This window comes from Siphateles boraxobius, unplaced genomic scaffold, assembly GCF_051911475.1.
Source record: "Siphateles boraxobius isolate OS27281-9 unplaced genomic scaffold, OSU_SipBor_1 19, whole genome shotgun sequence".
Classification (NCBI taxonomy): domain Eukaryota; kingdom Metazoa; phylum Chordata; class Actinopteri; order Cypriniformes; family Leuciscidae; genus Siphateles; species Siphateles boraxobius.
This window is the reverse complement of record NW_027508799.1, coordinates 23,300,285-23,317,216: the sequence shown is the minus strand read 5'-3', so window position 1 is coordinate 23,317,216 and position 16,932 is coordinate 23,300,285. Positions and strand designations below refer to the sequence as shown.

Sequence of the window (16,932 nt, the reverse complement as noted above, 5' to 3'; positions counted from 1 at the left end):
GACGGAGAGATTGAATTTTAAAATACACGGGCGCTCGCACACACATACCGGTTTCATCATCAGAAACACCTGGAAGCTGTCTGTTCCGTTTTTACCTTGGTGTCACAAAGATCTCTATGTCAGTGTGAGCGGTAACGTGCACGCACTGACACAGCTACACAAATAAACATATCTGATTTCTTACGACATCGCAATGCCATTATTGTCTCACGCAGACAGAGATGAGGGACAAGACGGACAGAAAGCGCAGCTCCTCTGTTCCTCTGCCACTCTAGTGTTTAATAGGATCAGATAAACACAATGGCTTTAATAAAGTGACCAGCTAACATCATACTGAAATAGAGAGAGAGAGAGAGAGAGAGAGAGAGAGAGAGAGAGAGAGAGAGAGAGAGAGAGAGAGAGAGAGAGAGAATTAAAGGGTAGAATGGGGGATTGTGAAAGCATTTGTATCAGACATGGCGGATGACAGGGAGGCTTATTTAGGGAAAGAAGAGGATTACCAGCCGCCAGCCTGCAGTTGTGCTCCTCTTCGACTCTATATAATCACTGTGATCATAAGACCAGCACAATTCAGCTCCGCTAATAATGCACACACACATCTGCCTATTCATTTCAGCTCTAATGCAATAATAGCCCTGAAACATCTGGTAATGAAACTCGCTGGAATCAAGATGGGCGGATTTGCCGACATCTGTCCCTCCGCTGGCTCCAACCTGCTCTGGTTCTTCAGGCTTAAAGGCAACATGAAATTAAATTGACCCTATTTACTGTTTTAACGCACATTACTGGTCTTATTGTGCACAATTAATCAGTGCACATTATTCTGAAGAAAACTAAATGGTTTGTTCTTTTATCTTTAGATGTCTTATCTTCTCACTCTGAAATAAAGTTTTTTTTTCCCAATGACATCACCTAGGCCACGCAGGCTATTGGGATAAAGCCAACATGAAACACTTTTCCAAACCCATTTTAGTTCTGTAATCTGATGCATTTCTGAGGAAAACAGGATATTCAACTAGAAAAAAAAATGTAGGGCAGAATTTTAACCATTAGGAAATAATTGGATTTCAAAAGTTCGCCATTGCAAACCAGGAGCCAGATTCATGCCAATAAACAAACACAATGGCGACCAAAAGCTAGACGGCTGGAGTGCCCCAGACCTTCAGGGTTCAGTTACCGGAGTACCTCCCCCCCTCTTCCCCTAGAGTCCTTTAGGCCGCGAGGGCGACTTCCTGTCCCACTCCCCGGGGTTCATAGGAGGGAAAGGAGGAATGACACGGCCCATGAAAGAGCCATTGTTCATCGAGGTGGTCCCGGTACTGTGTGAGGGGAGGTGGCTAATCACAAGGCGGGCCACAACGGAGGGGTAAATATTTATCTGCTGGGATGTAAACGACGGATCATGTAATTTAGCAACAGGCCGTTCCTTCCTGCATGGTGATGATGTTTAGTCTTGAGTAGGAGAGGGAAGGGGTGTTTGTCAGAATGATCAGAACCCGCTTATCTCAGACACAGCAGCGGTTGGTTATCACTGATGCATCTTCACACTAAAACTGACACTCTTTAAGTGTGTAAGTGCCTAAAGTTAAAGTTGTTTTCAACTAGAAATATTTTCAGGATGTTTTTCACTATTTTTTCACTATAGATGTTTTAAAACTGGTAGGAACATCCAAAGGTACAACTTGGTGGATAATGTGTCTTTTGGTGGTGTTTAAACTGGCATTTCTGGATATTTAGAAATGTAAGTGTCAGAAATTTTGTAAGCGTACAAAAATAACCGTTGTGTAAAAAATGCTACAGTAAAAACCTGCTTTTGTTAACCAAGTTATACTGTGAAAACTGTCAATTGTATAACATCGCATTATATTTAATTTTACAGTAAAATACTGTCAAATGTATGCTTTTTGAAGACAAAAACTATGTATTACCATATCATTTAGTGGAAAAAAACCCAGTAGAAAGACATTCCCAAAAGTCCCTGCATGACGCAAACACACACACACACATATACAGTATGTATAAATATTAGTAATATAAATGTGCACTATTTAAACTCCTGGTAAGATTATAGGCCAAGTTTTATGGATGGGCCACTAATGATACACTGCGATTATAATTGATCTTAGCATTAATTAATAATAAACATTACACAAACACACAGCAAGAAAAACAAAACAAAATCTTACAAAACACTTGCCACACATTCGTTGACTTCCCGTTGCTGTGTTTGTGCTCCCATCATTCGCAACTTGACTCTGGTGAACCAGCAGACCAAGGACACAAACCACGCCAGACCACAATTTCTCCTCCTCAAATATCAACTGATTCTTCTAGATTTTTAGATTTGACCATGCAAACTTCACAGCAGTGAATTATTTGGTATTCTGTGTGGTTGCTTGTCTGAGTTCAAAATGAAGGTTATCTTAAAAATAAAGGTTCTTTATTGGCATTGATGGTTCCATAAAATAACCTTTAACATCAATGGAACATTTTTCATTGGACAAATGGTTCTTTATAATGGAAAGGTTTATTAGATTATTAAAATGTTCTTCAAACTTAGAAAGAAAAAAAAAAGTTTAAGAACTATTCTGAGAAAGGTTCTTTAGGAAACCCAAAATAGTTACGGTATTCTGTTGCAACACTAAGAAAATTCCATTTTGGAACCATTATTTTTAAGAGTGTACAATAATCTAGATGGGTCAGATTCTTCATTCAATGCAAGTCGATGGGATATTTCTTGCAGATTGCATTGCACACCAGTGAAAAATTAACAGATTTTCATCAGACTTTAAAAGGTAGTAGTTGCATAGTTGGTGTGAGACAAACAGCACCCAGTCTTCACACGGATGAGAGCTGTCGTTTTAGATGTCATGAGGCTCAATCACAGGGTGAAAGAACTCCAACACTTAAAAATAGTGCCTGTGTGACAAGCTCAATTAAATCGAAGCCACGATCATCCTCATGTCTGCATTCATCTTTCGGTCAAGATCTTTCTTCTGTATACATATTTCACTTCCTTTCTGTTGAAATAGTTTCTCCTCTTACTGTATATATTCTCTCTCTATCAGTCTCCCCTCCTTGTCTGCTATTTCTCTTCTTTTCTAACTTAATTTTCTCACTCTTGCCTCCTCCTCACCTCTACTTCTCCTTCCTTTCTCTGTTCCTTTATCTGCTCAATATCATCTCAATTCTTCCTCCTTTTCTGTAACAAAAAAATAGGTTCTTCCCATTCTCACTCCTGTTTTTTTTCCACTTTCCTGCCTGTGTGATGGTGTATGTGAGCACAGTGCTCATGTTTAGGACTTTCCGAGGGTTGACAGCCGTTTAACGCTGTGAACTGTAGCCAGGATTCAGGATGTTTTTTTTTAACCCACAGTCTCAGTCAAACATATAGACACTCTGACACAAAGTAGCAATTTTAAATAAGGACATACCATAGACTTAATATACACCACCGTTCAAAAGTTCAGGATTGAAAAAATTGCTTCATGTCTTTGAAGTCTCTTAGTTGAAGTCTAGCTCCAGATCCGATTTGTGTGTCCGTGCTACACTTTAATTTTCTGGAATATCTGCATTGGTTTCTATTGCAATGATGTTGCATTGGTACTGTAGGGCTGTGTTGGTACTGTAGGTATACACCAAAAAAACAAAAAAACAACATGGAGAGGTTTGCAATACAGATGTTTTATTCACAACATGACAATGTGCAGCTGTCGCGCTGGTCTAATGCATCTTATGAGGCAGAAACATAGAGGCTGGTATGTGTGGCTTTATTCTGCGCTGTTGCCTCCGCCGGTTTCAAAACATGTCTCCGTTATATTGTCATTTTCTCGTCCAGCACTTTGTTCACAACACAACCTATTTTCCGCAGGAGTTTTCAGGATGTTTCCAATAACAACGTCTGACGTTTAAGTTTTACGTGGCAAGAGAAAGTCCGATTAGAGCAGTCAGACTGAAATGAATTTCCAGAAATACGATTTGAACAGGATTTCAAACCACATATAAATGTAACTCGAAACAGATTTTTTGTGATTTTTGGCCGTTCACACTTGCTAAAATCTGATCGAATTTGAATCAATATGCACAAAAATTTATTGTGACTGCGAACGTACTGTATCCTTATTTTTATTTCATTTTTGAAGTCTCTTATGCTCACCAATGCAGCAATTTAATTTATACTAATTTAGCAATTTTGTCCCCACAGTATAAGCCAAGCTTAGAGATGTAAACCCACACAAAGAGTCAAATAAAGATCTGAAACTTGTGAAAACAGCGATGGCAAACACAAACACGGCTGGAATGTGGTGTTCAGAGTTATTCAGGAAGCTTTACAATGCTGCTTATTGTACTGAATTTAAGTAGCAGATGTTGTTATTGATGTCATAACGAGATAAAAGGTTCCAAATGACTCTCTCTAAGGAATAAAAAAGGCTAAATATAATTTGAATCGACATAAAGAAATTAGACATTCCTGACCTTACAAAACCAGAGGACGAAAGTACATCTCTGCCCCATACACAAACACGCATGAAGGGAATATGAGGTCTGTGTGCTGAAGTGACCTTTATCCAGGGTCATACAAATTGTCAAAATGTCCAAAAGAATTATATTTTATATATAACAGGGCCTTAAAATAAATAGCACTCGCCAAGCGCCAAATGAGAGTAAAAATCAGCGTTGGCCAGAATGAAACGGTGTCACTCGCCGGTTTTTATGAATTCTATCAATGCATGAACGTGAACAAACGTAAACAAATGTGAACAAACGTAAACAAATGTGAACAAACGTGAATGACCCTCAGAACAGTTGACGGGCCAGCGCTGCATTTTCGTGAAAGATTATGCCTTGACAATTGTTAATATTCAAGTGCAAGAAGATGCGAAAGTTACTAATTTTGTTACTCGAACGCTGTGTGGAAGGTTTTGTGTGCACAAACAGCGCATGAATACGAAACTGAGCTCTCTTTCACATCTTGTACTTGAGCGGACAAATTCACAAAATTATGTCAAAAAATGATTACATTTCTGTACCTGAAAACTACTGTCAGTTTTTTTTTTAAACAGTTTCAAGGCCAGTACATTTTCTTAAGTTACTGACCATTGGCAGGTGTGGCAAAAAGTTAGTTTTAGGCCCTGTATAATTCAAAGAGGTTTGAATAAGGGTTACATTTAGGGGTTAGGGGATAGAAAGCCTAGTATAACCACAATAAAAGTCCATGTAAAGTCCCCACCACTCTATGTATGTATGTGCACTTGTGTGAAAGAAAACAAGAGAGAACTGTAAGACTTTGACCTTAAACAATGTTAAGCAAGACCTACAACAAGGTGTGGAGGACACAAGTGTGTGTGTATGTTTGAGTTTTACTGTGGCGCATGGACAGAAATCAGGCACAATGGCCCCCTCAGAAATAGCCAGCTGATATGTTGTTTGTGGTCATGACCTGCGGTAGGTCCTTTTACCTGCTGGGATCTCCTCCCACCCTGTCTGAGTCCCTCTATAGAGGCTGCGGCTCTTAGGTCCCTGGTAGAGAAAAGAACAGACAGACAGAGACTCTGATCAATACCAGTGCCTCCTCTTTGTGGCTGAAATCAAAACCTTTTGAGGTGAATATTTCTCTTTTTGAAAGACGTGGTGACGTCAATAGATTTAGGTAACTGACTCACGATGTGGAGGAGAATGCTTGAGAGAATGAAAGCAAGAGAGGTTTTCATGCACTTGGTCTGTATTATGGATTTCTTTTCTTTTAACGGTGTGTGACCCTCAAAGAGTCCAAAATGCTACTTAGACCAATTCAAATCTACCCATAACACAGCCAACCAAGTACGAGAAATGATCACTACTTAGTTTTATGAGCAGTAGCCCAATGAGAAATTTGCAGGCCTGCATGAGTGATTTTTCATTTATTTATTATTTCTGCTCAGCAGAGACGATCACCCCTATACTCACACTACGTAGGTTGCGTAGGGCCCCGGAAATTACCTAAGGCCATCAGGTAGACTTGTGTTCTCTCCTCTCCAAGTTTGATGTCAGCCAAGAACAGTAAAGTTAAGTTGATGTGCATCTCTCTCTAGTCTCTCTGTCTGTCTAACCCATAGATATATACACTAGATGTCACCTTGGGGTTCTAAGCATGCGTCAAAACCACCGCCATCTTGGAACAGGGGTCTTGTCATAGGAAGTTACGTATCCGTTACCTAACGTAACCTCGGTTCTCTCTAGAAGAGGGAACGAGTATTGCGCAAGTTAGCTTACGCTATGGGAAAGATTCATCTTTTCGAGATATTGACGCCAAAAAATGATCCTTAATTTTTTTATCCATTGTCAATGCAGTGCAGCAGCTAGCAGACCTAGAGCAGGCTGTCTCGCGTGCTCATCAGCTCCCCTGCGGGAACTGCAGCAGCCTACCACTGAGCCTGACGTGACGTCACGTCCAATGAAGGGCGCTCGCGCCTTCACAGTGTCAAAGCCCGCCAGAATAGGTGTGGCTTAGCGTATATAAGCAGGGCTCGTAGGCTGTATTCTCTGGTTTTCATCGACTGAAGCGAAAAACGCTCGTGGCGCAAGCACGGCAGGTTACGCAATACTCGTTCCCTCTTCTAGAGAGAACCGAGGTTACGTTAGGTAACCGATACATTCTCTTACGAGAGGTTCTCTCGTATTGCGTAAGTTAGCTTACGCTACGGTTACCCTTTGTCAACGCCGTGCACGCCAAGCATCCACAATGAGTCCCAGGGCTTTCCGGGGAACCCAAATAAGTGGGAAATAAGTTGGCCAGCAACGCGGGCCAGCACTTGTACATAAGCACTCATAGGGAATACAGAGCGGCGTCGCCGGTCTGTATAAGCATATAGCACATACCCAATAGTGCAGCTCAACTAGAAGAGCTAGTATACGTGAGAGTAGCCTGCACACGAACATCTGTGGACAGAACGTACATCTCACTTAAATTGACAGAAGTTTTGCCTGCAGAGCGGGAACTTCTAGGTTATAAAACCTGACAAAGGTGTACGGGGAGGCCCAGCCGGCCGCCACACATTTGTCGTGAATAGAAATTCCGCTGGACCATGCCCACGAAGAGGCCATGCCTCTGGTGGAATGAGCCCTGATGCCCAGGGGGCATTGCAGACCTGTCGACACGTAAGTGGCTGCTATAGCGTCCACAATCCATCTGGATAGGCTTTGTTTCGAGGCGGCGAGACCATTGGTGCGCCCACCAAACGAAATGAAAAGCTCTTCCGAGCGCCTGAAAGGGGCGGAGCGCACAGTGTAAATCCTAAGCGCCCTGAATGGGCAAAGGAGATTAACGTCGCTCTCATTATCGGATGAAAGCAGAGCCGATAGAGAAATGACCTGCGCTCTGAATGGAGTGCCAATCACTTTAGGAACATAACCGTGTCTAGGTTTGAGGATGACTTTTGAGTCATTTGGCCCGAACTTGAGACACGCGGCGCTGACAGACATCGCCTGTAAGTCCCCCACACGTTTCACTGATGACAGTGCAGTCAGGAAAACGGTTTTGAGTGATAGGTACTTTAACTCCACGGAGTCTAGTGGTTCAAAGGGGAAAGCGTTGAGGGCCTCGAGGACCAATGAAAGATCCAACATAGGAACCGACGGGGGGCACGCAGGGTTCATCATTCTCATCATTCTCTAAGGAAGCGGATGACAAGCTAATTTTTCCCTAGCGACCGGCCGCGCGTCGACTGCAACGACCGCCACATAGACTTTGAGCTAGGATGGGGACCTCCCCTTATTCGACAGCTCTTGTAGGAAACTGAGCAGCCGCGAGACCTCACACGTCCGTGGGTCCAGGTTTTTGTCAGTGCACCATTTGGAGAACACTGACCATTTAGACGCGTAAAGCTTTCTAGTAGAGGGAGCTCTAGACGCGTAAAGCTTTCTAGTAGAGGGAGCTCTAGACTGCGTGATCGTGTTCATCACTCCTTCTGGCAGGGCAACAGGTACCCATAGATTATCCATGCGTGCAGAGACCAGCGCTCTGGATGGGGATGCCAGATCGAGCCGAGCTTGTGAGGAGATCCGTTCTCACCGGAATCGGCCACGGGGCTGTCAGTGACAGCCGCGTCAGCTCTGGGAACCAAATCTGATTCTCCCAACGCGGGGCTATGAGGAGCACCGAGTGGCGCGTTTCCCTGATCCTCTTGATTACCTGCGGTAGCAGAGAGATCGGAGGAAAGCCATACAGAGGGCGGCTGGGCCAGACTTGGGCCAGCACGTCCTCGTTCTTCGAAAAGAACATTGGGCAGTGAGCGTTGTCTTTTGACGCAAATAGGTCGACTTCCGCTTTGCCGAACAGGCGCCATAATTTCTGGACCGTTTGGAGGTGCAGGCACCATTCCCCTGGGGGAACGTTGTCCCTGGATAGTTTGTCTGGGCCGTCATTAAGGTGGCCTGGCACATGTGCAGCTCTCAGCGAGCGCAGGTGATGCTGAGACCACGTGAGGAAGCGCTCTGTCAGATCGCAGAGGTTCCTGGATCTGACGCCGCCCTGACGGTTCACGTAGGAAACCACTGACATGTTGTCTGATCAGACTAGTATGAGCGGGCAGGAAGCGCTTAAGCGCGTTCTCGAGCACTAACATTTCCAGACAGTTTATGTGAAGGAGCTTCTCCTGGTCTGACCACGGGCCGAAGACCGGTCTGCCCTCGAAGAGCGCACCCCAACCTGAGTTGGACACATCTGTCGAGATGAGCTTTCGGTACGAGACCGCTCCCATCATCACACCCCACTGATACCAGCCGGCTGTTAACCAGGGCTGCAGAGCCGTAATACAGGACTGAGTCACTCTGATTCGTTCGCAGCCAGCACCCCAAGCTCGGCGAGACGCACGAGCATTGAGCCAGCGTTGAAGCGGGCGCATGCGCAGTAAGCCGAGCTGAAGCACTGCTGCAGCTGAGGCCATACAGCCCAGCATCCTCTGGAATGTCTTCAGAGGAATGATGCTGCCCTTCTGGAAAGACGCGGCTAGGTGTCGAACACGGCGCGCACGCTGTGTCGATAAACGAGCCGCCATGGCCACAGAGTCCAGTTCTATTCCTAGAAAGGAAATTGACTGACTGGGCAGTAATGAGCTCTTGGTCCAGTTGACCGTGAGACTCAAGGGGGCGAGAGCTGCGTCCATGCACTTCGTAAATGTACGGGGTGCCAGGGACAGGCCGAACGGTAGGACGGAGTATTGATAAACCTGACCGTCGGAGGCAAATCTCAAGAATGACCTGTGACGGGGTATTATCTGAATCTGGAAATAGGCATCTTTCAGATCGAGAGAAATAAACCAGTCCCTCGGGTGAACGTGCGCGAGGATTTTTCTGGTTGTAAACACTTTGAACGGTCTTTTCATAAGCACCTTGTTCAAACATCTCAGATCTAAGATGGGTCTGAGGGCTCCGTCCTTCTTACGTACGAGAAAATAAAGGCTATAGAAGCCTGACTCACTCAGAGAAGGCGGTACCAATTCTATGGCCCCTTTGCACAGCAGCTTCGCTATGTCTGCGCGAAGTAGATGTGTTACTTCTGCATTCACAGTTGTCGCGGTCCGTGCTTGAAAGCGCGGAGGAGGGCGAGCGAACTGTAGCGAATAGCTGTGCCTTATTGTGCTCAGCACCCATTCTGAAACCCCTGGAATGGCTTCCCATGCTTTTATATATGTAGCTAGGGGGCGAATGGTCTCCAGGTTCTGATCGCCGCGCTCTGCGGGGTCGAGAAACTGAAGCGGATGTGTGGGCGCGGTGGCGCCCTCGGTGCTTGCAAGCGGCAGCTCGCTGACAGCCGTGACAGGCTGATACATAGGAGGCGTCCTGATTTCCGTGAATGGGAAGCGCCCTTTATCACTTTGTGATGCGCGAGCGGAGCCTTGGGCAGAGTGTTTATTAGTAAGCGTGAGCGCTTTTGTGCGGGCACAAGACTTACACATAACTTTGACGTCCCGATCGCTTTGGCTTTCTGCAAGGCGCTTTGGGCAAAGTGTTTATTAGTAAGCGTGAATGCTTGTGAGCGGGCACGATACTTACATACATATTTGACGTCCTGATCGCTTGGATGGGGATCGTTTTATGATAACTCTGTGACGCGCGCTGGGCTTTGAGCAGAGTGTTCATAAGTAAGCGTGAGCAGGCACGAGACTTACAGTTATATGTGACGCCGTGATGGGCGGCGTTTTGTGACAACTCTGGAATGCGCGGGCAGCGCTTGGGGAGAGATGTGTGTTAGTAATGCCTGGCTCACACTACAGGAGTTTTAAAATCCTAACCAATTTTGAAATCTGGTTGCACCACACACTTACGGAGAATCTTTGCAGATTTTCTTCCCTCAAATCTTAAACATGCTCACACTACAAGATTTGAAAATCGTGGCGCATCACACACTACAAAATGTTAATAAGATTATCATGCCAGATATGATTCCACCATGATCACGTGATCTCACGCAACAGATCGGAAGCGGAAAAGTGGATGTAAACTAAATATCTGTCCTTCAGATCAAGTCATATTTGAAAATATGCCGTGACCAAGGAAAGCGAAATCTTTAAAAAAAAAATCATCCTTTTAACATTTAAGGATATTTCTAATGAATAGCGTCATCTCTATGAGGTGACGTGTCAGCTTCAGCGATGCCTTGAGCCGGAATGGGCAGCTGAGCCTTATAAAGTGGAGCTCAAAGTTAAAATTAAATGTTAAAATAATTAACAGCTTGTTTCATTGAATATATATTAGAATGAATCCGAATTTCTTTGTTAATTCAACGGAAATGTATGACTCACTCAAAGGCAGTCTCTTGACGCCACCTAGTGGCCTAACTGTGTAACTGGACTGAATGACAGCCTGTCTATAACACGCAGAGACGAGCAATGACGATACTGGTGAAATATCAGCAGAAAGCCTCTCGTTTGGTGAGATTACAGGATCGTAACTAACTGTTATATAACAATGATCTAACAAGCTTGTGTCAGGTTTATGTTCTGTTATACTATGTGGACCCTTATTTTGACACTGTATCTTCTGTTTACTCCACTTTCTTTTGTTTCGGTTTCATTACTGAACATGCACTAGTCTTCTTGCCTGCTGACAACAGTGTAACACTTTTATTTAGCAATAAATAAATAAATAAAGATAATACCGCATATCCTTTTTTACAGTCTATGCGCATATCACGCTGATGAGTCACTCAAAATTACCTCATTCCTTCACCACGACAGCCCTACTTGTTTCTTATTGGCTATTGTGACAGTACTGACGTAATCACAATCTTGCTTATCCCGATAAATATCAAACATGTTTGATATGATCGGGGCGAGCCCGATTTGTGTGAGAGCAGATCGGGAGGTGCAAGATTCGATCTGTGAACGCCTCACATTACCGGATAATCTGCGCCGAACATCGGAACCGATCGAGGTCCTCGACAAGATATTTTCTCCGATTCTCGGGAGGGGGAAATCGGGCGTAAATCGGCCTAAAACTCCTGTAGTGTGAGCCAGGCATAAGCGTGAACGCTCATGGGCGGGCACAGGACTTACGTGTATATTCTGACTGATATGACTTTTAATGGCCGTGTGAAAGAGTGGGCAGAAAGTTGGCGTGGGCACGGACTCGTGGACACATTTCCTACGTTTAACACTCGAGCGGCTATTTACCGCTTTATGGGAGTGGGCTCTGTGAGTGACACGGAAAGTGTTGTGCTTGTGTGTAGGGGTGAACACTGAGGTGTGGGCAGCTTTTCTACACTAAAAACACCATCGGCATGAGCCGGATCTGAATACGGCAGCTCGCTGAGGAGAGCCGCATAATTTTTATCTGCTGTGGAAGCCGGGATCGAACACGGGTCTCTGGCGCAAAAGCTGTGGATTTAGCCACTGGGCCACAGGGGGGAATGACATCAGCTTCAGTTAGCACGAGAACATAAAGAGAGCGTCATCACAGTTTCTGTGTGTCACTCATTTCGCCGGTGACACATGCACACGGGGCGCGCGGGAGGGCGCGTTCGCTTTCTGTACGTAAGAAAGCTGGCGGCGATCTCAGAACTGCATACAATTTTTATCTGCTGCGAGAGCCGGGATCGAAAACGGGTCTCTGGCGCGAAAGCTGTGGGTTTAGCCACTGGGCCACAGGGGGAAACCACATCAATTTCAGTTAGCGTGAGCACATAAAGAGAGCGTCATCACAGTTCCTGTGTGTCGGCGTTTGTTTGCAAGCGTGCATGTTATATAACAGGCTCATGTTGCTATATTTACATTACCAGCCGCTCGAATTAAGAGGAGCTGAGAAATGTTTGAGAAATGGGGGATAGTCCGGCTTCGGCGGGACTAACACACTTTTTCCTCATTTCGCCGGTGACGCATGCGGGGTGGGATAGCTTTCTTGTAACGTAAAGAAAGCTAGCCGCGGTTAGAACAGCTGTCAGCGGCGCGTGCTCATCCATATCAAGCGGAAGCCGGCGGCTGTGCGTCCGGGAGGGGGGGTGGAGAGATAGACGCTCGAGGGAGTCATTCCGGCGAGCGTTTGCATCAGAAACGACGGCAGTGCGGCTCGTGAGCGGCAGCTGCGCGTCTGGGAGGGGAGGCGGGAAAGGCGAGAGCGAGGTTTGAGGGAGGGAGTCCGGCGAGCGCGTCGCTGTGGCCACCGGCTCCGGCGGCCTTTGAGAACGGCGCTTCTTTGCGCGGTCCTGCAAAGGGCGGAGTGACAGCTTGAGGGTTGAACACTTCGAGCCGAGCCCGCAGGGTCGACATTGGAAGTGCGTCGCTAAGCTCACAACCCCCGAGAGGGCAGAGCTGCGTGTTCATGGCCCAGGCAGAGAGCGCAGATCACATGGCGGTCATACGTTAATATGCGCGTTAATATGCGCGTGCACGAAATGAAACGTGCACTTTTCAGCAAAACAACAGTGGGGACCGGTACAATATTGGCGTGATGGCACTCCTCATTAGCCGCACAAAGCCTTTGTTTAAAACAAGACAATGACTATACAGTCTCCGCATCAGTTTAGTTACAACTCTGAAATAAAGCAAGATGGAAAGCAATGTATTGACATTGACTTGATTTATAGTCTATTGCATTTAAAATGTTGATTGGGTGGACATACTGGTCAATATGGATGCACATCCCTCAGTAAATAATAACCATCAAGTATCAAGTATTCCTTTTATCATTTAAAACACAGTGACATGCAATGGCAAGCCATTTGAGCTTTGAATTCTTGATATTAAGAATGTAGTTTTTCTAGTAACAATGTCTATTTCTGATATCAGGAATTATATTCTACGTTAGTTAAAGGAGAGAGGATTGTAGTGGGACCACTGGGGTGTCAGGTTTACATGACTCATGGGTCAGGTATGAGAGGGCCCTAGGGATGCTCCGATCAGGATTTTTGCAGCCGATACCAATTGCCGATTTCTTGTCATGTTGATCGGCCGATACCGATCCCGATACCGATGCTTAATACACTTAATATTAGACAAAGATAAATACAAACAAAATGGAGCAGTCTGATGCAGCCCACAAGGTTAAATTAAACATTGTCCTATAGTAAACTTTGGAGGACAACATAAACATTTAATCGCCTAAAATAGAGAAGTCTGATGTAACTTAAACCTTGTCCAATACAAGTCTGTGCAGATTTTAACAAAATTAATAAAAAAAAACAGAAAAAAAAAAACATTCGATTATTATTCGAAAATCGCACCCCTCACCCACATGCACGCAAACATGCATGTATAGGCCACACACATGAGAAAAGCGGAGTGGTGTGACGTTTAAATATAACTTAAAAACATAAATATATGTTTAATATTTATGTTTTACATAATAAAATGTTATTTTTTAAGTTTCATCTATGTTGACTATATGACAAAGGAACCGCATGAGATGGGCAAGTTATTTGCAGTGGGTCAGACATGATTTTGACCACTTAATTCAGTTTTGTTTTGTATAAATTGTATCTTAATTTCAATCAATGTTTCATCAACCAATTGCCTGGATTTAATCAATAAGAAGCGAAATATAGCAGACAATATAATCAGGACACGGAGGCACCCGCGCGTGAACTGGAGCGCGTCTCATAAATGAACCGAAACTCACCGTATAACATACTTGCCTCACAGACCTGAGAACGTATAGAAAGCTTGAAATGTCTACTTTAAAAAAAACAATTCAAATCGATAATAAATGGGGTACTCTCTGCTTATGTAGGCTGATCCGTATGAAGTGTGCATTACTCTCTATAGGCGCGTTCACTACATGTGAAGATGGCGTCAACATCGGCAACTGTATCTTTGCAGCCAGAAAACACTAGTTTTTTATTAATAAACAATTAAAATGTGTCATGCTGCATAACCATAACTTTTGTCAGTTCTTTGTGGCAAGCTTTATGCATGCGCTTGATATGCGGAATATAGGCAATATATTATGATGACGCTCATTATGGTTTAGTATTTTCTCCCATATATATTTAAGTAATTAAATTAATATAAATATGCAATTAGACTAATGGCTTAGTCTAATTTCCTAACCAGCGCGTCACTGCGGGCGTTCTGAGCGAGCGGCGCTGTGTGGACTGAGCGAGTGAAGCAATTCTTCAGAAAGGTGATCTCTCTGGAGGACAATGCTCCTCCACGTGAGATTCCTTTGAAACATACATGGCAAATAGCTCATTTTTTTCATTGTTTCTCGACACATCATAGTAATTCCACACCGGCGATGACATGACTGCCAAATCATTTAAGTCCCCACGCATCATGTAGGCCTACCTCCTCACGTTTTGACGTCATCAAATTGTGATAGGTTTGTGAGATCGGCCAAGCTTAGTGAGTACCGATCGAGTCATAAAATTTGATTATCGGCCCATACCGATCTCCGGCCGATGGATCGGAGCATCCCTAGAGGGCCCCTTAACAGAATTTTGCTTAGCGCCCCAGGGAGGTCAGGATCGGCTCAGGTATTATTGTATCTCAGGTATTATTGTATAGATTAAACAAAATACAGTTTGATGTACACTCCTTTCAAAAGTTTGGGGTAAGGAAGTTGTTGTTTAAGAAAAAAAAATTTATACTTTTATTCAGCAAGGATGCATTAAATTGATCAAAAAAGACAGTAAATATTGTAATGTAACAAATATATATTTAAAATAAATGCTGGTCTTTTGAACTTTCGATCCATCAAAGAATCAAGATTTAATATGCATCACAAGAATTTCCACATAAATAAAAATTAAGCAGCACAACTGTTTTCAACATCGCTAATAAGAAATGTTTCTTGGGCAGCAAATCGGCATATTAGAATGATTTCTGGAGGATAATGTGACACTAAAGACTGGAGTTAATGCTGTTATGCTGAAAATTCAGCTTTGCCAATACAGGAATAAATCACAATTTAAAATACATTTAAATAGAAAACATCTATTTTTAAATTGTAAAAATATTTCATAATATTACTATTTTTTTTGTATTTTTGATCAAATAAATGCAGCCTGAGCAAAAGAGACGCATTCAAAAAAATCTTACAGACTTGAAACTTTTGGACAGTAGTGTATTTTTTTGTGAATAATTACAGGCAGGCAATATAGAATCTTAAAAAAAACATTAATTTTGCAGAATGGATTTAAATATGCTCAAATAAATCATAAATTAGTTGTAATAATAACACATACGGCTTTATAGATTTTATCACAAATTCTGTGTGGGCCTGCTTATAGTACATTTATTAAGTACATTTATTAGAGGGTCAATCCCACTGGAGAAACCTGGAGAAAGTCTCTTGACACAAGGGCACGACACTACCCCAAAAACTCCCTAAACTCTCCATGTTGAATCTCAGTCTCTCCTTTATTTGATCTAGGCTGTGTGCAGGTGTCTCTCGTGTTTAACCACTGGAGTATAAGCTAGGTTGGACAAGAACAAACATTTCAGCGGTGCCGAATCCCACCGACCCCTCCTCTCCCTAAGACTCATTTTAATTCCATCTCAGCATGGTAACAAACACTCGTTAAAGCAGATTAATTCCACAAGAGGATTACGCTCCATATTAGATAATGAAAGAGAGAGAGCGAGGGAAAGAAAGAGAAAATAATCACGTAAAGGGATAGATGGTGTGCATTTGATCCTGGGGAACAGAGAGCTAATCCAGGTGTAACACATGTAGATGAGTGTGTGAGAGAGAAAGCACACAGTGGTATTAGGAACAGCTGGTGTCGGTTTAGCCTCTTTGTCTTCATTGACATTGGGAGGACGACAACAACAACACTGACCCATAAAATGCGAAGTCTGATGACAGTTGCTGCTATTGACACACTGCTTTTAGATGTGCGTGTATGAGAGGCTGTGCATGGTGTGGCACTGTTAATGTGGTGGCGGTTCTGGCACATCTGGGCTATTTTCTCCAGTATGTGTCTGAAGATAGTGTGAAAAATCTCAGACAGTATAGGCCCTTGTGAGATCAGTTCCTCAGGTTAGAGGGCCATTTTTTAAATGCCAGTGGCTTATCTCGACTGTCAGGCTAAACGTGTCCGTTTGTGACATTACAAGAACAAGTGTAAGTCTCTAGAGTTCAGCTCCGCAGTCAATTCGGTCCCCACCATTCACAACGTTGTGATGTGTAACACAAAACTTGGCCGTTTCAAAAGGGGGAAAGTCCATCTGTAAATCAATTACGGCATTAAGCTGAAAGCTAAAAGTAAAAGAATGCAAAGACGGAGTTTGTACATGTAAACATGAGCCAGTTCCATAGGACGGCTTAATTTTATAAATATGTTTACAATCCAGATAGCTATCAAAAATCAGCTTAAATAAAAGTGTCAATGCAAGAAAACAGCAGGGCTTTGTTTTTTTTTATCTGCATGTCAAAATGTGCACAATGTGACAATTCTGAAGAAACAGAATTACAGGCAAAAATATAGGAGTGTCAATTGGTTTTGCTTTAAAAGTC

The 16,932-nt window shown here is 43.6% G+C and overlaps 1 protein-coding gene across 12 annotated transcripts in view; it reads right to left on the bottom strand.

Annotated features, from left to right (window-relative positions):
• The window catches only part of sox5 (SRY-box transcription factor 5), a 243,833-nt gene that overhangs the window by 175,748 nt on the left and 51,153 nt on the right, over positions 1–16,932 (bottom strand). For 5 of the 12 annotated variants that reach the window (XM_077234385.1, XM_077234390.1, XM_077234384.1 and 2 more), the window contains one exon: positions 5,460–5,520. The exons of the other annotated variants lie outside the window; for them this stretch is intronic. The gene's annotated coding sequence lies outside the window, so the exon portion shown is untranslated. The remainder of the gene's footprint in view (positions 1–5,459; positions 5,521–16,932) is intronic. 12 annotated transcript variants of the gene reach the window in all.